At 41.5% G+C, this 22,078-nt stretch overlaps 1 protein-coding gene across 11 annotated transcripts in view; it reads left to right on the top strand.

Annotated features, from left to right (window-relative positions):
• LOC122572905 (zinc finger homeobox protein 4-like) overlaps nucleotides 1-22,078 on the top strand; it is a 404,144-nt gene that overhangs the window by 141,160 nt on the left and 240,906 nt on the right. For all 11 annotated transcript variants that reach the window (XM_043738577.1, XM_043738576.1, XM_043738579.1 and 8 more), the window contains one exon: nucleotides 3,543-3,578. The gene's annotated coding sequence lies outside the window, so the exon portion shown is untranslated. The remainder of the gene's footprint in view (nucleotides 1-3,542; nucleotides 3,579-22,078) is intronic.

Genomic DNA, 22,078 nt, shown 5'->3' on the forward strand with positions numbered 1-22,078 from the left:
TCATCCGTCTTTCGTGCCCTTCGAGGACCAGCTACCGACGTTACGTTGTTCTGCCTTGAAAACCGACTGCTTTCTACTAACCGACCCACCTTAAATATAGATGAGCCGCTTATTTGTTAAATCGATTAGCTCCAGGAAACAAAAATTGGGAAAATTAATGAAATTATATAAGATGGACATGGGCAAGTGGTTTGACACTAATATTCCTGAAATTTTAATCACTTTGGTACGCGAATGTTTCGGATATCGAGTTCTAACGTCTAGCAAGGATTTCTACTGGGTCCACTGTTTGCGTACTTACATACGTACGCTCTTATGTGCTGTGTCTAATTAGGTTTATCGATGGCGTCATTGAGACGTAGGGTAGTTGGAGTTTGGAGATAAAGTCGGTCGTCGATCGATTAGATAGGAAGTTGGAAATGGAATGAATACGTGGTAAGTAATTGGTCGAGAAGTAATTTTGATGATTGGATTGATTTTAATTGTTGGAAATTTTTCTACTTATTTTACATCGGATTTCTAGGTTCGTGTTCAAACTTGGATTAAGCTAAGTAAATTGAATTTGTTCCGGTATTGCTATAGTTTCTTTCAGTTCATACGTAATCGAAACCAATTCGACAAACTCCAATGGACAAATCATAGATAAACAAATTATCGTCAAAAGCCATCGCAACAATGATTCACCCTACTAATCCTCGAACCAACCACCTCGGCGTCGAGGAAAACAGTCGAACACCCACGGTATAGCCTCCTACTCGTCCCCATCGCTCGACAAACTGTTTCCCGCGTAAATTTGCCAACGAATGAAAACAAAGCTTCCAAATTGCCCAGGAAATCCATAGAAAGCCCGGTATCTGATGGAATGCTGACGAAAATTCGTTAACGTAGACCAAGAAAGGGGTGTGACAGGGTGACCGAAGGAAAACACGAAGACCACTGTTATTTCTTTGAGATTTTATACGGCGGCGTCCCGATATGGCAATGTTTTAGCGTATTGATCCGTTGGGGTTTAGTTGAGCCATGGCAAAAGTGGCGGGGATAGTTGCCACGATAGGGGCGAAGGGCGTCCGGCGGGGAGTAAAAACTGGACGGCGGCACTTACCCGCTCATAATCACCCCCCGAGCCACTCGAGCCACCACCTTCGACGCCGGCGTCGTCGCGCTTCTGTCGTAGCGCGCGGTCTTGTCCGTGTGCCACGCGGCGCTACCACCCTGAGCCATAAAGCGTCCTCTAAATCGGTGTCGTCGCCGGCGTTTAACCTTCCAAGTCCCGCAGACAACACGGGGAAACGTTATATCAAGGTTTCGAGGTGTCGTTTTAAGAATCTTCTTAACCTTATTGCGTTGTCATTTTCCACTGTGAAAATTGTATTTCCTCTTGTTGGAAAGTCCCTTTACCTTGAGGAAAGTATCGGAAAAATGTTATTTGTTACGTGTGATTTTTCCTGCCAATTCTAATAATTTGAATAATTTTCATTCTAACTTTGCGATAAAAGATTTAGTCAAACGTTAAAAGTCTTTGTGTTTGTTGAAACGAGAGTTAGAAATGAAAATTCGTGGGCTGTAGTAGAGTTACAGGTTAGGAATTGGTGATAATTTTGATACTCTCACACCCGTGCTAATGATACTCGTATTTTAGCGGCAGCGAATATGTTAGTATGTTAACCAGACAAATCCCGTGAACGTAGAATTAAAAGTCAATACAGACACAACGATTTCAGTCAGATTGGTCTCAGGAATTTTACAAATGATTAAGTTATATCGTATGAAAATTAATATGTATCTGCAAATAGATACTTTTAAATAATGATACGTTTTTGTCTCGATATTTTATGTGTTATAACTATTAACTACAGAATAATTTATGTAACATTTCAAACATAATCTAATTACACGAGATGTTCAATGTAGAATATCGATGTATGACTGATACACGAGATTAAAACCGAATAACAAGATTGATTTCAAATTAATCGTAACGCAGTGGTGCAGTTAAGAAGCTGTCCAGACCGAAAGAGTAAGAGAAAAAAGTGCTCGATTTTTCTTGATTCAGGTTTATTGCACACTTGGTTTCGACGCCTACACATCAGGTGGTCGTTCAGCTTCATAGCTTACGAGAGACACGCAGAAAGTTACTTTCGTTCTGTACGATGAAGGTCTCACATAATAGCTTGAAACAGCATATATCAGAGCTTGAAAATATGGGATAACGTATCTAAACCTTTTCTTCATGTTGGAAGTAAAAATTCATACAGACAAGTCAGTTTCAATTTGTGTATCCTTGTTCTTACAAATACACGCAATAAATCTTTAACAGAAGGGAAAGCCTCTCGGAAGCCAAGCTGATTCACTGGATTTTTTGCAAATTTCATTAATCGAGTACACGATTTTAACGTGCAATTCTCAAGAAACAATGACTTCCTTCCATAAGTTCAAAAGTTAAATAAATTCTAAATAAGTGCACGATAACGAATCGAAGTTATTCTCGAAGCAAACGGTCTCGTCAAAGGGAAAGTCACGCGGTGCCAACGATAATTATCGGCGAAAGGTTTATTAGTCTGCGAACAGTGGTTCCCGGAAGAGGCAAACGAGCTCGTCTCGCGAAGGCGAAGGCGAATCGATAGAGGTTGGTGTATAACGTGTGTAGCTAAAATAACTATAGCTGTTAGTTAGTCGCCGCCACCCTTCTTACATATGCAAACCCTTAAATAATTACGGCTCATTCGTGTAAATTATTCCGGGGTTTCCGCGCGGTGCGAAGTAAAATATAATAATACGGCATCGCGCGTGCGTGCACGCCACGCGAGTGTCTCTTGGCATATTTAACAATTTTGCTCGGCAGTTGCTCGTTTTTCCAGATAAGCGAGTCCACCTTTTCGAACGACAAGTGTCAACGTGTACTTAAGACCAGCGAAGCGTTGTAAAATTTCAGACAGGGAAAGAAAAGAAAATATGAAGTGCGCGGCGCCAGTTCTCACGCCGCTCAAACGATACTAGACACTCTTTGTAGAGTAGCGTCGTGAATCTTTTAGTAACGTATTTTGCTTTCAGCTATTTTGAGTCTTGTTTTACGTTTAGTTATGTTTATTAATCAAAATTCCAAGTCCGCGAGCTTCGCGATTTTCATCGAAGCTTCATTTTCCTTATTTCACCCCTTATTCGATGAAAACTATCCAATACGTCTCTAAAGCGAGATTCGCAATAAGATTCGCGTAATTCTCCTCGTACAGTTCAACTTAAAACAGTTTAACGCGTACGTTAAATAAAGTTGCATAACATCGCGTTGCAAATTCTAAACATTGAGTAAGGCGTAGGTATTATTAAACTGTAATTAATATGCGTCGATTACGTGTAAGAGAAGCAAGATCGCGTCACAACATTCATTAACCAACCGATGCTGCGTTAGTAAATACGCATTGCTATAGATTGGATATGGTAATTCCGTAAGAATGATATTTTTATCTTAGTATGAATCTTATGTTACTTCCAACAATTACATTATTATATGGTCACTTCATATTTAGTTTGTGCTTTTGTTGCAGAAGGAACCTCTACTTCTATGCTGGCGAACTTATCTGGTGAGTGTAGTCGCTAATATAAAAAAATTTTTCACACGATATACGTACCTGAATCGTCGATCATTGTCTCTTTTAAAGGAGTAGCAAAAATCTAGGTTTGATCTTTCCATGGAAATAAAACTCCGTATAATTAAGTCACAATTAAACTTAATTCGATTGAAACTGCGAATCTTCCTGTCGATTAACTATTAGCATACGGTCTTCAAGTATTAAATTAAATAACGTATCCAACAACGAGAAACAAACTAAACGAAAAAACCTTTTCAGAATTCACTGACGTATATACCTTTTTAATCTTTTCAATCTTTCAAGTTACATATGTATATGCATGTATGCGATTATAGATGCCGCATTTCAATGAATAAATAACGATTCTACAAATCATAAAGCGTAATCGGAAGGTCGTTTGAAAGAAAAAAAATAGCGCGACGTATGACAGCGGTTAAGCCTCGCGCACGCGTTGGAATCGCGCCAGGAGGAACGCGGCGATCCACGGCGTATCCGAAAAAGGGTCAAAGGAATTTCTCGCGTCCCGCGTCGAAGTGGCGGCGCTTATCGCCGAGGAAAATCGGAACAACCCCGAGGTAGGCGCGGCGCGAAGGTAACCGTGTAACACACTCGAGGTGGTCGTTGGTACGCGTGCGATTACTTACTCTCCATCGGCGAATTAACGACGAATCACCGATGGGAAAACCGGTTGCCCGGCCGAACGGCACGCAGGCCTAACGACTTCTCTCCTCGGCCTCAGCACGGGCATTCCAACGGCACGAGTTTGCCCCGCGACGCGAATTAATGGAAACACGCCGCGGCATGCGGCGCGCGCTGATAAAGCGGAACGCGCCTTCCTTACCTTCGTATCTCTCTATCCTTTCCCAACGAAAGCATCTCGCGCAGCGTTTCGTCCCCGACCATTCCGCGTTTACGCAGATCTTCCTGACTTTTTTTTGTTTAATAGTCACGATCGTCGGTTGGCTCGACTGTTTTCTTTCGCTCCGTCCATTCGGAGCATCGTGGACCCGTTTTCCAGCTGGCATCCGCCGGAATCTTAAATTCGTGATGCTTGGCCGCGCGCGTGCCATCGGTAATCTTTCGCCACGCGTGAACAACGCGCGCAATATTTGCTCGTCTTTATCGAGAGGCGACTTCCGCGCGAATTTACCGGAGAACCTTTGGACAACAGGTTTACCGTAGATCAGAGAAGGTTTGTGGTGTGCGGCTGTAACTGCCGTGCACGCGTCCTCTGACGAACTGTCGTTCCGACGAATGAACGTTTCGATGATCGAAATGCGTACACTCGTAAATAGACCGTGGATTTTCATGCATTTATGGAAAAGTTAGTATCGCAAAAATATACAACACGCGTATACAATGCAAAAATAGAGAAAATATTCGAAGCCAATCACCTGCCATAACGTTCCATCGATTCAACGATTTCCATTCCTTCAGCTGTGTTAATAAAAATATGAGATTGCATAAAAATTAGCAGCCTACTCATAAGAATCTGTATATGTACGTTCGATTATACGTGTAGACTTAGTCTTGCAATCTTACTGCGCATTTACTCTTTTTGCGAGGATTTAGGTTGATCAGTTTTCTTCAGGTTATTTTTTTTTTTTTTTTTTCGTGGAAATGGAGTTACAGGGGTTGAAGTATTATTCTTAATGATCTTTTTAGTCAAATGTTGTAGTAGGTCGTGATCGATGATGATGTAGAATTGATGCGGTGTGATGAGCTTGGTAATGTAAAGCGAGATAAGTTTTGGAGCTGAAAGGATTTTAGACAGTGAATGATTTCGTTTGCAGGGGTTGGTATATTGGGAGGTGCACGCGTGAAACTAGTTATTCCACTTACCGAAGTACAAATTGGCTCGATAAGTATCGACAAAAATCTGGATATACTTGGCGAGATTCTTGAAACGATGTAAATCGGTTATTCGAAGTTCGGTAATTACTGTTTCAGATGTTATTGCTTAACGAGTACGTATTGTGAAAGTATTTTGATTCGTCGATATAACGTGTACGATTTATTCCCATGATTCGATATCAAACGATTCTGAAACGGGATCTGACAAATTAGATTCTTAATTTATTTGGTACGCTGTGTAAAGTGTCAGCTACATTTTTCGTCGGAAGTTTCAGCTGTTGCACGAAATTACACACTCTGGGTGTACGTGCCTCTGATTACCTTGGTTCTAGAATAGAATGTGCTGATATTAATTTTGACGAAGATCGATGGGAGCCTTTATTCCTTTCGTTTGTAGTTAGTAATGTTTTGTAAAATGGTTGCGCTGAAGTACAAGCGAGAGAACAAAATGGATAATAGAAAATAGAACAACGAATAGGAAAATATGTATTTAAGTATTGAAATATTATAGTTGCAATTTTTATGCCGTTGTCTTCTTGAAAGAAGGAGCAACTCTTTTAATAAAGAAATATACTTGTAATATCGTGATTTGCTTTGTAAATTAAATGTTAATAATAAAATATCAGCTACATATAGGATACGAAATATCTGTCGAGAAAAGCATATCTATATAGGCCTGAAACAAGGCTTAATATCTCACATACAAGAACAAGACTCATCTGCGCACACAAGACATATTCCTCAAATTAACTTCTAACATCTTGCTAGCCAAAAAATCATACATATAGAATTTCTATTATTCCGCTCTCAGAACGAAATCATACAACAATTTCTGAACGATTGCTTCTCCAACCTGTTTCCACGGCGAAAAAACAGCCATATGTACATGCATCAAGCTGTCAAACTTAATTTGGAAAATTACGTCTACATCTTAACCTGTCACGATCGATTGATTACGAAGAACCTGTCTCGATAAACTTCATTAGTACAAGTACACTCACCGTGTAGTTCTCAAGTTCTTCGACTTGGAATTGAAAAGAAAATAAAAAAAGAAAGAAAAAAGAAAGGAAGAAAGAAAAGAAAAGGGAAACGAGGGAGAAGAACACGAATGAAGGAAAGGGTTATCGCTATCAACTGGCAAAGGAGACCGATCATTAAACTTTAAGCTGCAATAATTCTTTTCAATTAACCCATAGGAGGTACATGTTTGTTCAAGCAGCGTGCGGCAACGGATAGAAATGTCCTTAACCGTCGGTTTTTACATTCTCTCTCTTCCTTTCGCCTTCTTGCCTCTCGAAGCCGCCACGATACACGGCAACGCGTCTTAAATGAAGCGATTCCGTATTCACGCATGAGCGCGATCGCAGAAGCTCGCTCGAACGCGAACACGAGGAGAAGAAGAAATATCAAAAGGAAAGAAGCTAGCGCACGAGGGCACGCATCTGTTTCCTTTGCGGTAAATTTCTTCCGCGTCCAGCGGCCGTGCACCGGTCACGATAAATGATTTCGCCAGCGGAAAATGAATATTTCCGCTCGCGGCCGATTCAATTCAGCGCCGCCGCCATCTTGCGCGAATTATTCCCGCTGGATTAACTGTAATTATCGTCGCGCGTTTTACGGGATTCTTGCCAGCGTTGATTACCTGAAGAATTTCTAAGGGTTGTTGAAATGTAATCCTGTCCAGTATTATGTTCTGGGATGTGTTATAATTTATAACTTGTATCCATTTGGTTTCTACGATAATACTGAACGTATCTGCTTAAGTGGAGATGACCTACAGTGGTCAGATATCTGCTTAGTTTTGTTGGAATGTAAATTGATCAAAAGATTACGATGGATTGTTAGATATATGCGCGAGTAGATACCCGAAATGGTCAGACGTTCGCTTATTTCTTGCCAGGATGAGAATTAATTAATAGGTCGCGCAACATGTTGTTGTTTATGATCATCGCGTAATAAGGTTGATTTTTTTAAAGCTAATTTGTCACAATAAAGTCGGAATTACTCATCGTCAAACTTTGCGCAACTGTTTCTTCGTTTGAGGAGCTTTTCATCTTCGAATTGTTTAATTTGTAATTATGATTTTACGATTACATAAATGTGATCACTGCGATTAATTCAGTCAGTCGTATAAATCCGTTCGATCTTGATTTTACGAAGAACGAAATGAACTTTTTCTGCTAAATGTCGAATCTTCCATTTGATTTCGTTTCGCTTGAAATAATCATTCAGAAATAACGACAGTGGATGACGCGATATAAACTGGAAGTATTCAGCTGCATTGACGACTATTTTCACAATTTCTACGATTCACCGAGTTTTCTCGACTTTGACATATTTGTTCTAACAGTCGGAGCTAACAAAATTAACATCTATCTCGGTGCTTTGATATTCCGAATTTAAACTCTATATTTATGTGTCGCATAAATCTTCATTGAACGCTGCATGAAAAATGATTGTTACGAATAACACCGGGTTTTAGAATGTCGCACTGCATAAAGACTAAGAAGATAATTCCGCGCCAATCCGCTTCGCAAGAATATTAATCAGAGGCTTATTATTTTCTTTTTCTTTTTTTTTTTTTTTTAATCATAGAATCGCGATTAAAAACTACGGATTTCTATGCTCGGAATTCTAATAAACCGGCATTAAAGTATAAAAAATGATGGTAATTAAAATGACACCATCGCTTTATCTTTCATCGTGGCCTCGATTGACTTTAAACGACCGTAGTCATTAAACCCATTCGAATGTAAACTGCAGTCGTGCATATTAAAAGTCGTTTTTCATTGTAAAAAGTTTAATAACCTTGAAATCTCCTTAATGCCGCCGCCTGCAAAAACCGAGTCTCATAAAACAACTTCAACTTTTCCTCGCGACATTCCTTTCTGTCACCAATGTTTTTGGACGAATTCATTTATCACTCTTCGCGCATTTCGCCGGACGTCGCATATTTCTTCTTCGTATGCATACGTTCTTTAATTAGATTCGACCTATAGATAAGTGGCTACTTTTGTATTTCGAATTATCCGATGAAACTCAACGCTTTCGATCGCATTCCACCATAGACGGGTCTAGTTTTTCCATGCATAAGTGAAATTCATGGCCTACTTGACTGAACTTTGCTCTCTAAGTTCATCCCGCTTTGTCATCATAAATCTCTCCGCGAAAAATCGCGAATTATCGCGATTGTTCTAAATCGTAACTTCGAAACGAGTAACTTCAACGCGTTATAATCTTCTTTAAAGCTTATAACTCGAGAAACGACAAGCGGCCAACGTTGAAATGGCAAGATCGATTTCATAGGGGTCACAGCATCGTTACTGATACGATATTATGGTTCATTTATGCATCGATGAATCGAGCACGAGTCCAGTCCAGTTAATTCATTTCCATTGCACCCTTTTAGTCTCGATTATTATAATGAAAGAACTAAGCTCGAATAAAATATCTTATAATTGAAACGGAGTCAAGGTTGTGACGTACGATGACAATAAGAGTAGTTTTAAGAGCGATTTAAAAATAAAAATTCGACGCTAAAACACATTCCGCGCTCTTTCAACGAATATCTGCTATGATCTTTAAAGATGGAAGAAAATACAATATCAATGTCCGATAGTCGATTGCACTGTCACAGTCTATTCTACTATCAAATAATTCCTATGAACGCGGCTTTAAATTGAAGTTACTCAGCCTGCAATCGTTCGTTCAAGTATCCTAAATTCGACGGAATACCTAATGTAAAATACAAGCCCAAAATGTTGTCGAAAGAAGAATTTATGTCTATATGAATGTTAATTGTAGTTATAAACGTATCATGAACGTAAAGTATGATCAAATAATTCGGGCGACTTGAATCGAAGTAAGTTGACTAATCTAAACGAGGGTTAATAAGCGTAATTGAGCCTAATTTATCGTCTTTTTCGAGTTGGTTCATAATCGATATTTCGCTGCAGGCGCATCCGACGACAAGGTCGTGAATTAGCCCGGTTCGTTTTGCCATTCTCCGCCTAACGACTCGAACGTGGCATTCCTATAGCACGAGTTCGTCGCGCAACGCGAATTAATGGAAACAAGCCGCACGATGCGCGCGCTGTACGCGCGGATAAACCGGAACGTCCATTTCACGGGCCTGTTCGTCTCCTCTCGAACGCGCCGCGCGACCTGTTCGAATTAAACGATTTCGTGTTCCCGTGGCGAGAAAAAACCCTCGCCAAAGTACCTGCGTAACGTCCCACCTGTTTTCTCGTTCTTCTTCTAACTCGCCGTGATCTTTTTCTAGTCGTAGTCATAGCCATAAGATGCTGCGTGATCATTGCCAGTCGTAGCTTTCGTACATTTTTTTCCCTCTCCACTCCGATGAACTCGTTTTTCCTTCATGGCGCGCTATGTTCTGGAACGCGGATGATCAAAGAAGTCGATCAAGTCGTATTTCTGTTATTCATTATAGATTGAAGTGTGAAAATATGGTAATTTTTTTACGGAATAATCTACTTCAAATTTTTCTCAACCCTTAAGAGCTATCATCAGAGGAAATCACGTTGATTCCATCGTACGTATTTTACAAAATATTCGAATCGTCAAAAATCTATGATGGAAAAAGTTTACAAAAATGGTCTATAAAATTTCTATGAAAAAAATATTCAAATCCCTGAATAGCCATCATTGCGAATCTATAAAAATTCGATGAAAAATTCATCGTTCCCATCGCTATGATACTTTCTAGCCTGAACGAACCGAGATTAATTCATCGACTGCTCGTCGAATCTGGAAAATGATCTGACTCGTATTTCGCGGTTTACAGGCTAATTAAACCGTTCGTCGGAGATTGGACGAAGCACGAAGAGGTCGCGCGACACGGGACAAACCTAACGCGAGAGTTAAGATAAAGCTGACTGGCGTTTTCGCGTATCTTCCTCCAACGCGTTCCCAGTTGGTCGTCGCGGGTACTCGATTCGCGGCGGAGAATCTACCGACCGGTGCTGATCGTTAAAAGACGTTATTACGAAGAAAAACAGCTCTCTCTTTCTCTCACCTCGGCCTGGCAGACGCATTTTTCTCGAGTTTCCGCGTTAAAACGCGACACCGACGGTGTAACGCCCGGCACTTTACGTCGCCACGAACAGGCTAACGACTTCTCCCCGCTTGACTTTAATGGACATTCCGCGCCGTGATTTTACTCCGCGATTTGAATTAATGGAAACACGCTGGCATCCCATTTGCACTGATAAAGCAGAACGTCCTCTCGCTGCGATAGTCCCTTTGCCTCGTGCGAGTAACCATTCTCTTCTTCCTTTTCTTCTCTCTCCTTCGTTCGTTCGCCGTTCTTTCATCTTGGTCCTTCGCGATCACGACGATTTCGCCGCGTTTCCATTGCACCGTTGGATTAAGTGATTACACGTCGCCGCTTATTCGAGCACGAGAAAGGCATCGATCACGCGGGACCCTGTGATTTCAGAAACGGGACGTATCGCAAACGATGTCTCGGCGAGACGCGTGTCTCGCTCTACGTATAATCGCTACGTACACGACTCGTACGAAATTAGATGGAGACAAGGTTGATGGCTGTGTAGCGATATTCGGAAGGAACTGGAATTTGTTAAATTTGCTTTCAACACGCTGGTAATCCGATGTCTTTGACTCTGATTTATTAACTTGTCGCGAGCAATGCAAGTTGTGCGTGTTAAGTACGAACGTTGTACAGCGATATAATTTATTTAGTCTAAGTATGTAAGCACTGATATAACCAGACTGTCCATGTTTATGTATTTTCCAGAGATCTAAATTAATTTTACCATTTGTTACGGTTAAGGGGATGAGTCCGATTATCTGTTACTCTTGTTGCAACTTTTAACAAATTCGTGTTTGAGAATTCCGATTCGATTCGCAAACAAACATAAGAAATACCTTGATATTGATAGAAGCAACGATAAAGTGAAACATCATCAAGTAGTTTCAAGTCTGACACACGTTAAGACGGTATGGTATCTGGAGAAAGAAAAAGTTAGAGGGAAGCTGTATCATGGCAAAAATTACGAAGAAATTAGCTGCCGTCTCGATTCCCCGAGCGAAAGAAAAGAAGAAAACAATGTACGAAAGTGAAACGTTTGGACTTGCCATTCTAGGCAATTTAGAAACTGTGTAGTTGTAGTACTTATTCCATTATCCCATTATTTCTTACTTAATTCTTCCTCCATTTAAGAAGCAATTGTTCTCATATATTATCCGCGTTATTCCTGTCCAAAGAAAACGCTGGCTTGACTATAACTCTATACAAAAGTTGAAATAATTTCAACTGATAAATACCACAGACTCGATGTATCGTGTAAATTTTTGGCTGTAAAGAAACGTTTCATTGCCAACAGCAATAACGTGACAATCAAAGTAACTTCACTGTCGTGTGCTGCAACTTATAAATTACGAGTCAGTTTCTAGACGCCGAACAGGTACGTTTAATTGACCTACTGAATACTGAAATATCAAACAAGGTAATTTTTATTTTAATTTCGGTAACTTCTCAACGCTATGAATCATATAGACTGCGATCTAAGTTTTCAACGGATATTTAAATACCAAATCAGATACAGCGAGATTGATATAAAAGAAGCTATCATCTTGTTTTAAAACCTGAATCACGGGATTCGTTTAAATATTAAGTAGATCCAAGATGTTGATATAATACTTAAAAGACTGAGAAACGTGTTTGAGGCGATACAAAATGTTCTACAACTCGACACGATTTTCTTAATAGTATTCGTCCTGCCGGTAACGTCGAATTCATTAATCGAGGTTCTATCGAAGCGAGAAAATAAATCACTTTCGATGGAAATTAACGGCAAATAGACAACGCGACAAACACACGTAAAATATCACCGACTGGCACACGATAATTGGCTGAGGACGTGGAAGAAGTGAGAATATAATAATTCTGTGCCAACCAATTATTTCACCGAGTCACTCTTTTAAATAGTTTCTTCAGCGTAAAATTCAACACCTGTGGATGATCATTTACAAAATAACGAGCGTGAGACTCGTCAATGGAGAATTGAAGGGCGATGTTTGAAATGAAAAGAGAGAAATTATGCGATAAAAATAGGAGGAAAATGTTGACTGAATTCACGAAAATATATACATTTATTATATTACAACATTAGATATAACATTTTCATATTGTTTGTCAAAAAACGTATCCCCTCGAAAACAATGTCAATTTGTCCAACATGATTTTCCATGACGTTTAAGGAATCCAAAATACATTTATTTTTCTTGCAACCAAATTCAAGTTTCACTCGTTCAAGCGATTAATCTAAAACCACGATTTTCTCTATGCAGAAATAGACGCGAATATTTTAATCGCGTCTTTCCACGAACTGTATAGCTGCGTATGTCACAACAAATTTCGTCAAAATTTTCATCTTACCAAACTCTCTTAAAAAGGAAAAAAGAAAGAAGAAAAAGGAAAGAAAAATGAGGAAATTCAACTGCTCGTATCGTTCCTCGAATGTTGTTCGTTCCCGCGCAAAAGAACAAAGCTGTCGTCCCCTCGGTCGCTTGCCAACGAGGGACAGCACGGCGAATCATAACAAAAGCGACAACGAGACGGCGCTAAATTACTTTCGACGCAAATTAACAGCGGCTGGATAAGGTAACGAGGCAGAGGAGATGGAACCGAGCCGTGGACGAGGTAATCCCGCGGACGGTATTGTTTCACCGACGGAAGTCACTCTTTTATTACGAGACACTTCCTGCTCCACGCGGGAGCACACGGACGTGCCTGTTTACACCGTGTGTACATGCCACGTGAACACAGGTAACTCTCGTCTCTTTCATCCTTCCTTCCTTTCCTTCTTCCTTTCTCTTCCTTCGCGTATTCTCTTTCTAACTGTGATCCTTTCGTTCTTCCTTCGTTTTCTCGATTCTACTCCGACGAATGGATTACTGACTTTTATCCATTAATGACAAATTTAAGGATACAGAAATTACGCAGAGTGGATACAATATAGAAAAATATATAAAATACTGAAAATACGGTGCTCGTTAGAATCTCGATTGTAACAAGCGAAACGAGTTTCTATTTCGGTTCTATTTGTTTAATTGTGTCAACGAAGATATAAATTTGCATAAGGATCTTCGGTGTACCGATAAGTATACATACCTGCTTGGTTCGACGAAAATATTCGATCTCCACGAAAGGGGCAAACCAACAAGAAGCCCTCGCGTTCGTGCAAGCCTGGCCTGGGTGAAACCAGGCTGGCAAAAGCGGTCGATTAATTAGCCGCACGCGTGACTATTAATCAGCCTGGTAATTAAGATAGAACAGCCGCGAAAGGATCCCGGGGAACGCATACGCGATACTTAAATTCCACGGAGCTAACTGGAATCTGGCGCTCACGGAGAGAGAGCGATCGTCCTCCGGAGGAACGCGTGGAGTCGGCTCTCGAGTCGATTAAAACGAAACGTAACGAAGCCGAAGATAATGTAATAGCGAGAGCTGCCGGTGTAATTGCACATGTGTGTAATAACGCGGTCGTGGTATTTATAATCGATACACGGCACGCAAGGATGAAAATCAAGTGGTATAAAGGAGGAGAGAAGGGCGATACACGCAACCGTGCGCCTCCTGTCCTTTGCCCGGCCTAATTGCGCACCGTGAATTCCGGTAATTATAATAATTGCCTCGCGTCACGGCCGAATCGACGCTTGGTCCTCGTCGTGTTCGTTCCTCGTTCGACTGGACGACGACCGTCACGAGGAACGAGCGTGACGTTGGAACAACGTACACGCGGAGGAATCCCAATTTCTGTTCCTCGTGCGTTCTCCAAGAACGCTCCTGAAACTCCGCGCCCGGCATCTTCTTTCCATCTCTTTCACGCGCAATCCCTTCCCTTCTCTTTCCTCTCTCCTGACCGTTCTGATTCTTTCTACTAAAATACGATCGGCCAGGAGCAACGTTATCAGCCGGGCAAATTAATGTAACGAAAGGGCAGATTAATGCCGCGGCGTCGAGCGAGCGGGAGGAGGCGATCGACCGATGTGTTGGAATTAATTAACTCCGCCGGGCGTACGTATAATTCAGAGGGTACACACGATTGATTAAAGCCGATTTCACGACCAATCAATCTATAACCCCTTAGCGGACGTCCCTTAGCGGCGGCCATAAATTTGCACCAGCTATTAAAGGAATCCGGCGTGCGCCTTATCGTTCATTTATAACTGTCCGCGGCCGTCTCATTAACCTCCCTTTTCTCGGAACGCGATCGCGGGACTCGGAGACAAGAGCCAAAGAAATCTCAAAATATCATCGTCGCGGGTGGGACGACGAGAAGGTTGGGGCCGCTGCGACTGGGGGCTGGGTCAGTTTTTACATGGGTGTGCGAATATCGGTACGTGTACGCGTGTCTGTGATTATATGCGGCTGATCGTGCGTTTTCGGCGAGTGTGATGTTCGACACACTCGGTTACGCGTAAATAACGAACATGTGTAAACAATTGTCGGATTACCGTGGCGGAATTAAGTCGTCTTTTGGCACTGGCACATCATCGCGGTAATAACGATAACCGGGCTCTCTGTTGTTCGTGCGGCTACTGGGTTTATAGTTGATGTATGTCGTTGGAGATGAACGGGAGGGAAGCTTGTTCGAGGTAGCCAACACGTATAATGATCGTCACGTGGTTATGTCTGGTTTGATGTGCCGGGGAAATTCGAAGAGGAATACGTGAACGAATTTTATAAGTATCTGACTTCTAATAACAAAATTCAAGCTAATTCGATATGCTATTTTAGGAATGACTGTGAAAATCGAGATTTTTGTAAACGTTAGAATAATCCTTTCGCGTAAATGAATTTGTGCTTCTGGTAATATCTAGTAAGAAGTGGTATACTTGAAATCTTCGTAATTCGATTTCTTGTCTAATATTTCCTGATACAAATCGTATCCTTTCGAAAAACTGTTCTAATGATTTTCTTGCTACAGATGCAGAGATATCAAGCGTGTGATGATATAGTGATATTAAGCGTGATACTAAATCAGCATGTCATCGGACTTCGGGCACAGGAAATCAGCGATACTAATGAAACACAGAAAAACGTTTCCAAAACAACTCAATTTACGAAATATGAATAAAATTCCCGACATAATATAAATCGAGAACAATTTTCAGAAAAAGAACCATTAGTAAAAATCTTGTTCAAAAAAATGCTCCAGAACGATGCGAGAACAGTGCTTTTATCCGTATGTCACCGATTAATTATATTCGGAATCAATTATCCAGGACGAATGCGGTGAAAGCATCGGCACGAGCTCGCAACGTTCGAGCTGCTTTTCCGGGGAAGACACATTATAAGTTTTTCCTCGGGGTTAATTTCGCCGGCGATAGCTAAATCCTTTCTTTTTCTTGCTTCTTTTCTCCCCTGCTCTTTCGCTCTTTTATTCTTGCGCCACCCTGTCCCTCTGCAGCCACCGAGCTCCAGCAAGCTCGAACTAAGAGCGGCTAAGAGTTGGTAGGAGCGTCTCTATGGTTAATTAAACGCATAGATCACCCCTCCCCCTCCTCTCGCAATCTCCACCGGCTCCTCCTTAGCTTCACCCTCCACCCCTGACTCCACCCTCGCCCTTGTCCAGTGTCTTCTCTTTTTCCAGCCACCCTGCAAATGCGCGCACACTTCTTCCGCGTTATAAACGTGCATGTGCGCCTTCTTTTACGCCGCCAGTGCTGTATCCTTGGCTAAAAATCTCGGAACGTATACTTTAAAGTACATTAATCCTTTTCTCGTCTTGTAACCTCATAATTAAACTTCACGCATTCACGATATACATTCCACGCATCATAATATCGCAGCAGAGATAAATTGAAAATTTAAGCCTAGCAACGTATACTCCCAATACACGTAGAAAAGTCTTGATACACATTTTATTCTCGATGGAACTTCGGTATTTCGTGTAGCCTCTAAACTTTAAATTGCATCCAAGTTGTTTAGTAAAATCGTTGGTATATCAAAACTTTACAAATACCGTCTATGTCATATAAGCTATCAACTCGAATAATCTCTCAACAGTTGCTTAATTTCTTTACTCTTACGTCTTTCGAGGTCGAAGCGTATACAAATGTACAAATACAATCGTAATATACAAGGAAGCTTAATATTCATTTCATATCATCTTCTTGGAACCATCTCTAAGAATCTGAATAACCTTCTCGCAATTTTAAAATCGTACTCGAGAAAGTGTAACGAGTCTCGAGTTCTTTACAACCTTCGATCGCCGTAGGAAGCATTTTCCGCGAACGATTTCCCGCTCCATCAACCCTTGCACGCTTCTCGAGAAGGTGGTTACGCGCCTTGAATTTCCTACCACACGTGATGCCAACGAAGAAGACAAAAGGGGGTAGGCCTCCGTAACGCATACCGGTTTCTCAGGAAGGCGTAACCTCTGCTTGAAACTACCGTCCACGCTCATTATCGTTTACGCGGGTAAACCCGTCGCCGATTCCTCGCTTGTTCACCGCGATCGATCGTTTGACCCGTTTGCCGTGAAGCCCACGCTCCCAACGCGCCTTACTCGCGCGCGTTCGCTAATTTCTAACTTGATAACGTTTCAATGTCGATGTACAGCGTTTAACTCCTTTATCATTTACATTTACGCTAATCGAGAAAAAAGACGATCGATTCCTTTTTTCAAGCGGATGTGTTTCTTGGTTGCGAAGTATATAATATGTTTCTTTGCAATTATAATTTTATACTTTGCGTTCGTGACATAATTTTATCCAATATTGAGGGCAATTCTTCTGACATTGTGTTGTTGTCGTAAAGCTTCGTAATATACTTTTTGATTAGTATAGAAATACGCAAAGTTTCATCGTGTATGATAAACTTTAAATGCCAAATGATCTAACTAAAACTGGCAATTGCTGCGAATGCGAATAAATGGTTGATGCGTCGGACATTGTGGTTAAAGAAGAGTGTTCGATGAATCTATTTGAAAAGTGAACGAAAGCTTTCATGCTCTGGTCTGACGCCTATAAATTTCATTCGGGCCACGCTGTTAACGACGCCGCCGGGTATCGCGTGTACCGAGACGCGATATCAATCCAGGACATCTGTGAAAAAATGGGCCGACCTGTATTGCGATTTTTACTATTATTTTTATTGTTATTCGCAATTCGTCTAACAGCTGCTGCACGCTTCGCGTGGGTTCACGTGGGCAGAGTGGAAGGAAAGATGTGTTAATGGTTCTTCAAATGCACCGAAGACAGAGGGATGTATATGAGGTGATTATTGATGATCGAGTGGAACTGGATTCTATTTGCAGCGAATATTAACTGTGATACGATGTTTTATTAAATAGTATCGTATTATTATAGCATTTGTTGTAGGTATAATAAATTTTAATGCGCGCGTGGAACTGTAGCGGCCTTTCTGTCGCCGTTTACTGGAGAGATGGAAATTAATATTGATTAACGAATCATCAATATGGTAATAAACATTTGTTCCTACGAAATTTCTTTTACAAAATTTGAATCTTCCTTGATGAAATAATATATTATATGTTTTATAAGATAATTTGTTCAATAGCTGTGAATATCTATCAATAGCTTCTTGCAGTTTATCTTTTATTCGTTGACTTTCTAGACCTTTCTTAATTTCGAAATTACAGGTCTATGCGGCTAATGTATTATATTTAGTCAGATTAAATATAAGTTTAAAATTGCATTTCATTTATCGTTAATTTCGTTTGCACGTCAGCGTTATTCCTGACTCTGTTTTATGCTATAAAGAATTTAATGTTTCCGATAAAACCTTATAAATGGGTCATGGTGTTACCCTCTATTATAATATTTCATTACACAAAAATATCGATCGTCCTGAATTCACGCTTTCCTTCCTTAGTTTAGCGGTGCCAGTTAAAATAACAACCTTCCGATTAAAAGGTTTTACTCAATTCCTCTAACTATAATTTCACTCGTGCAATTGCTTAGCACACTGACGTTTTACTTAGAATTTCTACTATAATCGGAACGTGTACTTGTAACGTGCATGGGATGAACTGGTTGCTTGAAACTTTCTTTAACCCTCTATTTCCTCTGGAAATTATGATTCGAAATTAATTAAGAAATTGCTCATAAATCAGGTTTCAGAAACTTTAATTTTACTTTAATACGATGTCAACCCACATCAACAACCTAATAACAAACTGCAATCCAAAATCTTCCAAAACTTCCAAACTCTGACGTCATTTAAACCTGTCGGAAAGCAACCATCGTGTGCGAAACACCCTGCAGCTCGCTGTTGAAATTATGAAACAACCCTTGAGAGAGGACGACCAGACGCAAACGCAGTCAGCCTGTGAAACCGTATCGATGTCCGTCAAGGATCGGCCAACGAGAATTTCCAATAGCTCGCGTCGATCTGGCGTAAATAATGCAGCCGATAGATACGTCCCTGAAGCCGTAAGGAGGAGGTTGAGGAGCGAAGGAGGCGGAGGAGGTGGGTGGCCTGAGCGGAGCAGAGGATATTCTTATGAATCGATGAAAGAACCGCGAGCATGCGCGCCGGAATCTTAATAACTCATGCGATACCACCCCCTTCCTTCTGTTATCCAGGCCCTCCGCCGCCGTTATCAACCCCCGGTATTCCCCGTTTCCGCGCCCCGCCGCCAGATACGCCGTTATAATATGCGCGCGGCAAGGTTGGGGTAAACACGAGAGCTGGACATTCCGGGCGTAGTTGCGCGAATATCTCGAGCATATTCCAGCGGGTAAGAATCAACCGAAAACGCTTGTGTCTCCGCATTTTTCTGCTGTCACCGAACCAGGAAATCTTGCTCATTCCTTCCACGCCTTCGACATTGCGTACAGGCGTCAAAAACGTAATACATACGGTGTTTGGTGCTCACGCACCTTCGCCACGGCTGTTTACGGCCGCTTTTTACGGCCATACGCGCACCTTTTTAGTGCGTGACCCGTTTCGCGCGGATTTACTGCCCGAATACGGCCGCAAGTTCCATTTTTGTTCTTCCGTTTCGAATCTCACGCGAGAGCGTTCGGTCCAGGGTTAATTAACTCTCCTACAGACATAAGTGTCGTTTGGCTGCTTGTTGGATCGTGGTTCGTTCTGTTATTCGCTTTGCAAATGCTTGGAGAGAATATTCTGATAATTCGTTTCATATTATCTGTCGTTGATACACATTATCAGGATAAAATAGTATGGAATTTACGTTACTTCACGAGACCTGTTTTTAAAGGCTTCAAAAATGATGGTTTTTTTAAAGAGGTTTAAATGGACTTTTATATTATCAAGTAATCAGGCATGTAAGAGATCAAACGATTTGGAATTTTGGTAACAAAAGTAAAAAAAGACAGTACTTTGTAGCTTACATTTGCCTGTTTAGTTGTACGGATATAACTTTATCGAAATATTTATGCTGCTTTTTTATTTCACTATGAAAATATCGGATTGCGAAGTTCTTGTACGCGGTCATTCATATAACCCTATATTATATTCTAAAAGCATTTTCAAAATCGAAACTCCGATACAAAGAAAGCAATATAACCCACGAAATACTTGGTCGAACAACTAGCAACGCAATCGGCATGCTAATTTTCTGATTTCCTATTAATACCATCGATTCGAGATTCCATCTTCAAATATTGAACATATTCGCAACACGAAATTATATATAAAGTTGCGTTGCACGATGACATCGATACGGAACGAGCGGCCATTCCGAATAGCCTCTTTGGACATCCTCGGGATGTCCTCCGGAGACGGATCGGGGAAGGTCTTGGTCGAGAGAAAAATCGTTAGCACGTCGATAAAATAAAATGGAAGTAACGCGTCGCGTTAAGAGATCTCGGCGGGTGCGCGCCGCGGGTCGGGCGGCTCAGTCCCGTATGTTTGCCGGCCGTTGGCGCGCGGGAAGAGCACGCGAACAAATTAGCCCTCTATCTGAAACAACTTCTTGGAATAGCCGTTACTCACGGCCGAAGATCGGGGCCCGTATTGCCCGAGCGAAACGGCCTGAGTCTGAGGCAACCAGAGGCGGTGGACGGGCCGAACAACGCGAGAGGAAGAGGAGAAGCGTCGTCGCGTTAGTGAAAGGGGACCAGCCAAGCGAAAAGAGGAAGAACAGAACCAACGACAAAGAAGAGAAGGAAGAAGAAGAAGAAAAGAAGAAGAAGACGAAGAAAAGAAAATAAAATGCCGGACGAGGCATTTCGAATTTCCAGCTCGGATCCGACCAGAAAGTGGAAGAAGCCAGCGCATAGGAGAGAGAACGGATCGCGCGGATCTGCTCAATCCGGGGATAAGCGAGTCGTTCGAACAGTGTTGAACAGGAGTGAATATTTATATGCGGCCTCTTCCTTCGCACCTTTTTTGCCATGCTTGTCGCCTTCCAAAAGCCCCTTCTACCTCCACCTGGCCGCTGGATCGCCTCGCGTTTCCACCTTTAGGGTCCCATGCGGTATCTTCTTGATTACCCGGTCCTAATTAATTCCTCAGGCTTTATCTTTATTTTTCCGTCGCCACGGCGACGACATCGCGCACCGTTCTCAACAGACCCAGAGGCGGCGGAGGGAACGATCCTACGACCGTTGGAGAACCCGAGGGACGGGTCGTGGATTCTGTGGTCATCGACTCCGTCAGAAACGTCTAGACGACGTGTCGTCCCCGACCAGAGGCCGCTGAAATAATCCCGCGACGCGATAAAACAGCGTGAATGATTGTTCGTCCGCGTGAAGCCGTTTACTGCTGTCGACTTTTTTCACCGACAGCCGTCTTAGCGCGCATGCAAATGCTACGTAGTCGAAGCTTGAATAAGCGGATGGTGAGTTCGTGGTCTAGCAAGTGCAAGTCTTTCGAGGCAATTGCGAATGCGTGTAGAGATGAAGAATCGAACGGTTTCGGGTACTTTGTAGGCTTCTTTATCTGGTTCTATAATAATTTCAATCAATTATTGCCCTTTCTTTATGGTTCTTATATTTATATCTCGGTACTTATGAAATGGAACACAAGTGTATGTTCAATTTCCTTCTTTAAGTATTTCTATCTTATTTTCTACGTCTTTCCAGCACGCCGGCACTAATTTTATGTAGATGAGATTTAAATTGTAATTTCTATTTATAATCAGTATCATAACGATCATTTATAATCGGTATCAATATATAATGTAATTTGAATTTGTCTCAATTTCTCTTTTATCGGACTACTGCAAGCGATAAGGGAAAGCTAAATATATTTTACCGAGTTTTCAAAATTATCGGGAAACGTGGTTTTTGCAATTCTAATCGAGAATCAAGGTTCCACCGTCAATTTCGTAAAAGTTGAAAAGCACTTTCCGATAACTCTTCGCACAAATATCACGATTTCCTGCAACGTTCGGGCGTAGAACGTGCGCAACACTCTGACGTACGCGACCAAGTATGTACTTTTCTGCTTCTCGTTTCCTCTAGTAGAAAAGAAAACGGTGACCTCGCACATACGAAGGTAGGTCAAGGCCGAATCTTCAACTTTGGCGACGAGTTCGAATCGCTGCCATAAGGTACACAGAGAATCCGAGAAGAAAATCGAAGATACAGATGTTCACCGTACACTCCTTCTCCCATTGGGACGATACTGGTGTTTCTTCTCTAATTTCCGA

Source organism: Bombus pyrosoma, linkage group LG11, assembly GCF_014825855.1.
Source record: "Bombus pyrosoma isolate SC7728 linkage group LG11, ASM1482585v1, whole genome shotgun sequence".
Classification (NCBI taxonomy): Eukaryota; Metazoa; Arthropoda; class Insecta; order Hymenoptera; family Apidae; genus Bombus; species Bombus pyrosoma.